Consider the following 7,338-nt stretch of genomic DNA (forward strand, 5'->3'; position numbering starts at 1 on the left):
GTGGGACAAACTACAAATGCTCGTAACAACTCCGTCAAACGCATGAGAAATAATCGGGCATCTGTAATAGCTGCTATGTCGCCGCTATTGATGCTACTCTTTGGAAGATACAAAAGTTATGCAGGCGTGTGCTTAAGAGATAGCAGTTAATAATAATAACTTAACACCTTTTTACAACGAATTTCACCTTCCCTTGCCAGGTGATTGGCAAACTTCTAGGGATCTAACTGGAAAACACAAGGTAATACTCATTAATTCTATGATTTCGTGACCTGAGCAGCACAGAGAGAAGTGGGCTAGGTGACTCACGTTTTATTTGGCAAAGGTAATTTAACAATTTTATCATTGTGTTGCATTGCTTCTAGTAAGGGTGGTGTAGGTGAGGATATCGCATCGGTGCCCCAAATTCCATGCCAAGGTTGCTAGGTACATCAATTAACCCCCCATCAGATCCACCAATTCTTTATCATTTCGTAATTTTCATGCTTAATAAAAACTGTTGAAAAAACTATTGTAAAGAAATATCTTATCACCTGTCCAAGTAAATTATATTGTCAAGCAATTTACCTTTAGTACATTTGTACTAAAATATTTTAAATTACTTGGATAATAATAATAAAATACATTTTATTTATTTATTTGTAGGTGTCTTTCTAAACACTCGAGAACACCAAAAAATAGATAACACACACATTATAAGCAAAACTAATATATAAAATCAGACAGAGCAATTGTAGTCAAAGAGAAAAAGCAGTCTTAAATAAATGAATTTTAAGTTTAGATTTGAAAAGTGAGAATGACTCAATATTTCTAAGCTCAGATGGTAATGAGTTCCAGAGCTGGAGAGCTCTGCTCTGCATAGTGGTAAGATGGATGAAGGGGACAGTCAAGTGGATAGATGAAGAGGATCTAAGAGTATGGGAGGGAATGGCAACATGTAGGAGGTCAGGCAGTTATGGAGGGGCAAAGTTGTGGATAGTCTTAAATGTTAACAGAAGAATTTTGAATTTAATGCGGTACTTAACCGGGAGCCAATGAAATTGCTGCAAGACAGGAGTGATATGGTGAGTAGAGGGGGTTCTAGTAATGTTGTAGGCAGCTGAATTCTGGACCAGATGAAGCTTATAAAGAGATTTGCAAGAAAGACCAAAGAAAAGGGAATTGCAATAATCCAGACGAAAAGTGACAAGGCTACGAACAAGGATAGCAGTGGTGTGGGGAGTGAGGGAGTGGCGAATACGATTAATGTTACGCAATTGGAAATATGCAGACCCAGAAAATATTGTTTTTAATGAAGCTTTAAAGTAAAAGTGAAGATAATGAAATTGAAACAATTCCAACACACAAATCATGTGCTCTCAGCGCATAGAAAGCGTATAAGCACAATATGGAGAATAGACACCCAAAGGCATTGGAGAGGAAAAAAAGGCAGATAAGAGATTATGAAAGCAGTGGGATTCAAAAGGCTCAAACAAATGATGGCACGATACACATGCAGACAAAGGTACACAATATGAAAGCAGTAAAATTAGAAAGTATTGTAGCGTCCCACCCAGGTTGACGGCTTTTTGGTTTTAAGTGCGTCCACTATTAATGAACATTCCTTAGGATTAATGAATATCATTTGATATCATTGTCATTCACTTAACTTCCCTGAAGAAACAACTGGCAATACAACTAATGAATTTACACGTTGTTGTCAAAGGGGTCAGGTTGGACAGCCTCCTTTAGATGAATATCCTTAATATCTACGGATGTTTCTAACTAACAATGTACCCGAAAGTAAAAACATTATGGACTGCATTAGATCCTACAATAGTTCATTTGCTTTTACATCTACCGGGGTAAATATCAGGCCACCAGCTGGCAATGGCCCATACTGCTTTCACGTATGTAGACAAATATTACATCGGATTGGAACAGTGCACCCTGACCCAAATCACGAACGCAAATATGCACAGATCTACGCGTTAGATCCAGATGACGCACTCTATCAATGATTTTACTACAAATGTTGTGTATAAAGAAGTATTCCAATAGATCCTTCTAATGTGCCATGCTATGGGTTCTTTACTTCCTTTGTTCGTCATCTACACCTTTACAATTCGATATATCTCAGACATTCATCAATGTATTTCAGGTTACCCAACCCCGGGGGTAGGCGAGCGATGCGAGCAGGGGGCGGACCCCCCTTGTGTTATTAGATGTTAGTAATGTTAGATGTTATCAGCAGTGTGTCTGTGTCTGTTTGCGGAGAGATTGTTGACCTTGTTGAGAGGTTTACTTACCTGGGCAGTGACATTCATGTCTCTGGTGACTCTTCCTATGAAGTCAGTAGACGGATTGGGAGAGCATGGGGGGTCATGAGGTCGCTGGAAAGGGGTGTTTGGCGATCCCGATATCTATGCAAAAGGACGAAGGTCCAAGTCTTTAGAGTCCTGGTGCTTCCTGTCTTGCTATATGGTTGCGAGACATGGATGCTATCCAGTGACCTGAGACGAAGACTGGACTTCTTTGGTACTGTGTCTCTCCAGAAAATCCTCGGGTACCATTGGTTTGACTTTGTGTCGAATGAGTGGTTGCTCATGGAGTCCCGAATGAGGCATATTACCTGCATTGTGAGGGAGCGTCAGTTACGGCGCTACGGCCATGTGGTGTGTTTCCCCTTTGGTGATCCAGCTCGTAAGATCCTCATTGTTGGGGACCCGAGTGGCTGGACCAGACCAAGGGGTCACCCACGTAACACATAGCTGCAGCAGATAGAGGGTCATTTCCGGAGGGTGGGACTGGACTGCGTGTCTGCCTGGGGGTTTGCAAACCAGGATCCCGAGTTGTTTCGTTGTGTAGTGGGTGTGGCAACACACTATACCAGTGCATGCTCCCCAACTTGACTTGACTTGAGATGTTATTGATGTGAGACTGAAAAGATAAAGTACTATCAAGGATGACACCCAGACTCTTAACCTGTGGGGAAGGGGAGACAGAGGAATTATCAATAACAAATTAAAAACTTTCAGTTTTGAATAATGTTGATTTTGTACCAAAAGTAGGTTTGCTAGTGAGGTAGAGCTGGATGTCATCAGCATAACAGTGGAAGCTAATGTTATATTTACAAAAAGGTATTGCCGAAGGGAAGGAGGTAAATAATGAAAAGGAGGGGCCCCAGGACAGAGCCTTGGGGGACACCTGAAGTATCAGTGGTGGGTTGGGATGTAAAAGTTTTAAGCTTAACAAACTGAGTGCGGACTGAGAGGTAGGATCTGAACCAATCTAGTGGAGTGTGGGTAATGCCAATCAAAGATAATCTATTAAGAAGAGTAGTGTGACAAATAGTATCAAAGGCTGGGGGACATTATTTCCCCTGGTATGCTAGATGGCAGCCCCATGGGTTCCCTCAGGGCTTCATGGGAAATGGAGTCCTGCTACTCAGCCCTGTTGGGTCCCGTGGGTGCCACCAGGGGATGCCGCAGGGCCTACAGAGCCCTGCTTCGTTGGGCTCGCACCTTACCTGAAAGTGCTTCCGAACCAAGCCTATGAAATGCCAGAAGTACTCCTGGGTATTACTTAAAAGGAGCCAGCTGGCATTGCTCCAGGGGCCAGAGTCAGGAGGAAGGTGACAAAGCTTGCTGGAGGAGGAGTGGAGGTGGACAAAGGCAGAGAGAGAGAGACAACAGGGGAAGAAAAGACAAGAAGACAAGTAATGAGTGCTCCTTGGTGCTTTATACTCTGTATTGCTGTTGTGGGAAACTGTTGGGAAAGAGTTTCCCACAATTAAAAGCCTTTGTGTTGTGCTAGACTTGTTCCTGTGTCTGTCTGTGCTGGATTTGGGGGGCTGGAGCGCCAACTTCAGAGCCACAATAATTAACTGATTAAAAAGGTTATCTTGATACATGTAGTAAACAAGTTAAAACATTTTGCTAATACATGTAGTTAACTGGTGAAATGGTTATGCTGATATGTGTAGTTAACTGGTGCAAAAGGTTGTGCTGATAAATGCATTTGGTTCATATATTTAGTTATTGTTGTAGGTGCCAAGGTAGACAGGATGGCATCCCTACCAGGAAGGAGGGTAGTTCCTTACCCAGCTGGGAGGCCGTAAGGGAAGGATATGGGTGGACAGGCATCCCGACTGGAGCAGTTTCAGATTCCTTTCCTGAAGGATTGTATATTGGGGCTATGAAGTCCTCCAAAGTGTCAGATGTCAGTATCATTTGGGTAGAGCTTCCATTTGTACACCCGCAGGACACCTAGGGAATTGTAGTCATTGTACATATGTGCTGCCAGAGGGAGCTGTGGGGAGAGGACTTGCACACTTTAAGGAGATTCCACCTGACCCGGTGGTGCTTCCAAGGTGTAGTCATGTGACACCAGAAGTGCTCCCAGGTCTGGCATAAAAGGAGCAACCTCATCCAGGCAAGTTAGAGATGGGAGGTAGAGGACAAGGCTTGCCTGGAGGACAGTGAAATATTTACTATACTGGATGGTGCTTGTAGCTCTGTGTTGAAAGAATAACATGTGGAAGATATTTAGTCATTTTGCTTGACTTCTTATTGTAATATAAAACACAAAATACTCAATCACATTAAACAGTCTTTTTAATTGATCGATGTTAAAAACGCAAAACTAAAACCACTGTGGTTAAATGTTGTTGTATAACAATAGAATATGAATAGTTCCAATATTTTCAATAGGCACTTTATTTTCGAAGTAAATGTATTCCCCTGGAGTTCCTACCCAGAGGGAAGACATCACGATCACCAGCATTATTGATAAATGATTGAGATTACTGGTGCTGAACATGTGAAGATACTGAAGTAGTTATATTGTGTTATTTACAGTGGTCAGAGAGATTTGTAGATAGCCACAGTATTCATCTTGGAGCTATCATACCTTCAAGACAGTGTCTGAAGAGAAAACTACTTCATTGTTTGGGATTCAGTAGATGTGAAGTCACTATGATGTCAAAGAGGAATGGCAAGCACACTTTGTTCACTTCAGTAGTGTAAGCTGGAGTATATAAAAACGATGAATGCTTATATTACAACATATGGGTTGGATTGCCGTTGGGACTCAACAGCAAAATTAATTTTCTTTTGCAGAGAGTGAGAGGCATTTCAGTATCCTCTTACTGTGCTATTTAGGGTTGCAGCAGGGATGTGCGGTCAGGGGAGGCATGAAAAGTAAAAAAAAAAAAAACTAATAATAATGACATAAAATACATTTGTCCACTGGTCTGTGCTATAAATTTGTTTTCTGTATGATTTCAATTACTTTGATCATTTTTATAGTCAAAATCGCTGAAATGGCTCATTTCCTGTTCAAATGCAGGGGAGAAACGCGAGGTGCATAGCAACAAGCCTCACCTCACTTCCAACTGACTGCACTGTCCCTCACACACTGGGGTGACGCATGCAATTGGCGCGTGCCTGTTGCTGTCTCTCTTTATGTTACCAATATAATGTTTGGAGACACGTTTATTATACACCCTGACTTTCCACAGTCTGGCGAATATCTTTAATGAATGTGTGTGTCATATTTAGTCTTGCTGATCAGACACAAAACTGCAGTGAAAAGGCACAAGGTGAGGCAGACAGTACCGTGCTGCCCTGAAGGGGGCGCATGTGAGCCCAACAGGTGCTTGTTGCTGCTGTTCTTCTACGCAGAAGGCGCCAAGGAGTTAGCGATATCAGAAAGTCAAGTGCACCGCAACAGTCCGTTTATTTTTATTTTTTGTTCTGACTGACTGCCAAAATGTTAGATTAAGATTTTTAAAACTAAGGAAAATAAGGAGGACTTTTACAAGAAATTGACAAGAGATTTTCATGGAGAAGAAATAGGCGCATGGACTTCATTTACAAGTAAAGGTAAGACCATAAACGGTTTTCAATTTTATAAAAAATTTGGATCAGACTAGGAAAAAAACAATCCAATATTTAAAAACTAAATTTTGACCTTAAATAAAATATTCTTTTGTTTTTCTTGTTATCCTTTTGTTGCAGTCTATATTAAAACTGATTATTGCATCAGAATTAAAAGCTTTTAAAAACAACTAAAAATTTCAATTATGGTCAAAATTGAAATCCATTTTTTTTGTACACCACTCTATACTTTCATTTGTATTGAATGAGTATGAATTGTGGAATTGCAACGGCAAATTTAGAACGTATAGAGGGTGAGGAGCAAATGCACGCTCTCTGCTCTCTCATATTGCTATAAATGTAATGTTCTTTCTTAGCCAAATATGTACCTTACCTATCTATGTTTGTGTAAAGAATGCTGATGAGATATGAAACATAACCAGTAACAAATGTGCATGCTGCCAATTGAATAGTGAATAAGCTACCCTTTTGGGTTCATATATTTGTAAATCTGACTCTGAAGGAGTCGGTGCCTCACCAGCCATGAACCGCGCCACACATCACTGGGTTGCAGTAATGTCAGTAGTGTATGCTGGTGTATATAATAATAATGAATGTTTATGTTGCAACATATGGGTTGGATTGTTGTTGGGACTCAACAGCAAAATTACTTTTCTTTTGCAGAGAGAAAGGCCTTTCTGTATCCTCTTACCGTGCTATTTAGGGTTGCAGTAGTGTGGCCTGAGCTCCCATTAGAGCTGACGCTGTCCTAGAAATATGCAGCGCATGAACAGCATTCATAATAGGCATTTTAAAGAACTGAATACTTTCACAGCTTCTGCCCTTTCAGACAAATGAGTTTTAATTAGAATGATAGAACTTCTTTTTTGGATAGGAAGTTTGAAATACCTTTAGGATCATATATGATAAGGCATATTTAATAGAATTTCCCATATAGATTAGTTGTGGAGTAAATGTACTGTGTTATTTTTATTGTGATAAATAAGTTAGGTGTAAAGTTTAGTTACTCACACAGGATTCTGTGTCTGAGAAATTCTTAGTGTTCACCACAACATTCTTAGTGTTTACCTATAACAAACCAACCACTCGACTATCATTTTTTTAATGTAGAACACTGCTCAGATGAGAAGTTGAGATTAATGCCTTTGTCCACATCATCTTTGCCTGCCTCTCATTTCTTCTCTGCCCAACCTGCTCCTCACATTCTTCATTCTCCTTGTCTCTCCTTTGCTTTTAAAGACTCCATCCCTTTATCTCCTCAGTGCGTGCTCCCCTGCCCCTTGACAGCACCCTCTTGTGACTTGCTATTCTAAGAAAGACATTTACATGCTCCATACAAAAAAGGGAAGATTTCCCTCTTCTAGACCCATCAGTCAAATCACCTCCACTTCCCACCTTCTCAAAGTCCTGCAAGCACCACTGATGCAATAAGTTCTGATGAGCTGGAAAACTCTTATTG

This window comes from Erpetoichthys calabaricus, chromosome 3 (assembly GCF_900747795.2).
Source record: "Erpetoichthys calabaricus chromosome 3, fErpCal1.3, whole genome shotgun sequence".
Taxonomy (NCBI): Eukaryota; Metazoa; Chordata; class Cladistia; order Polypteriformes; family Polypteridae; genus Erpetoichthys; species Erpetoichthys calabaricus.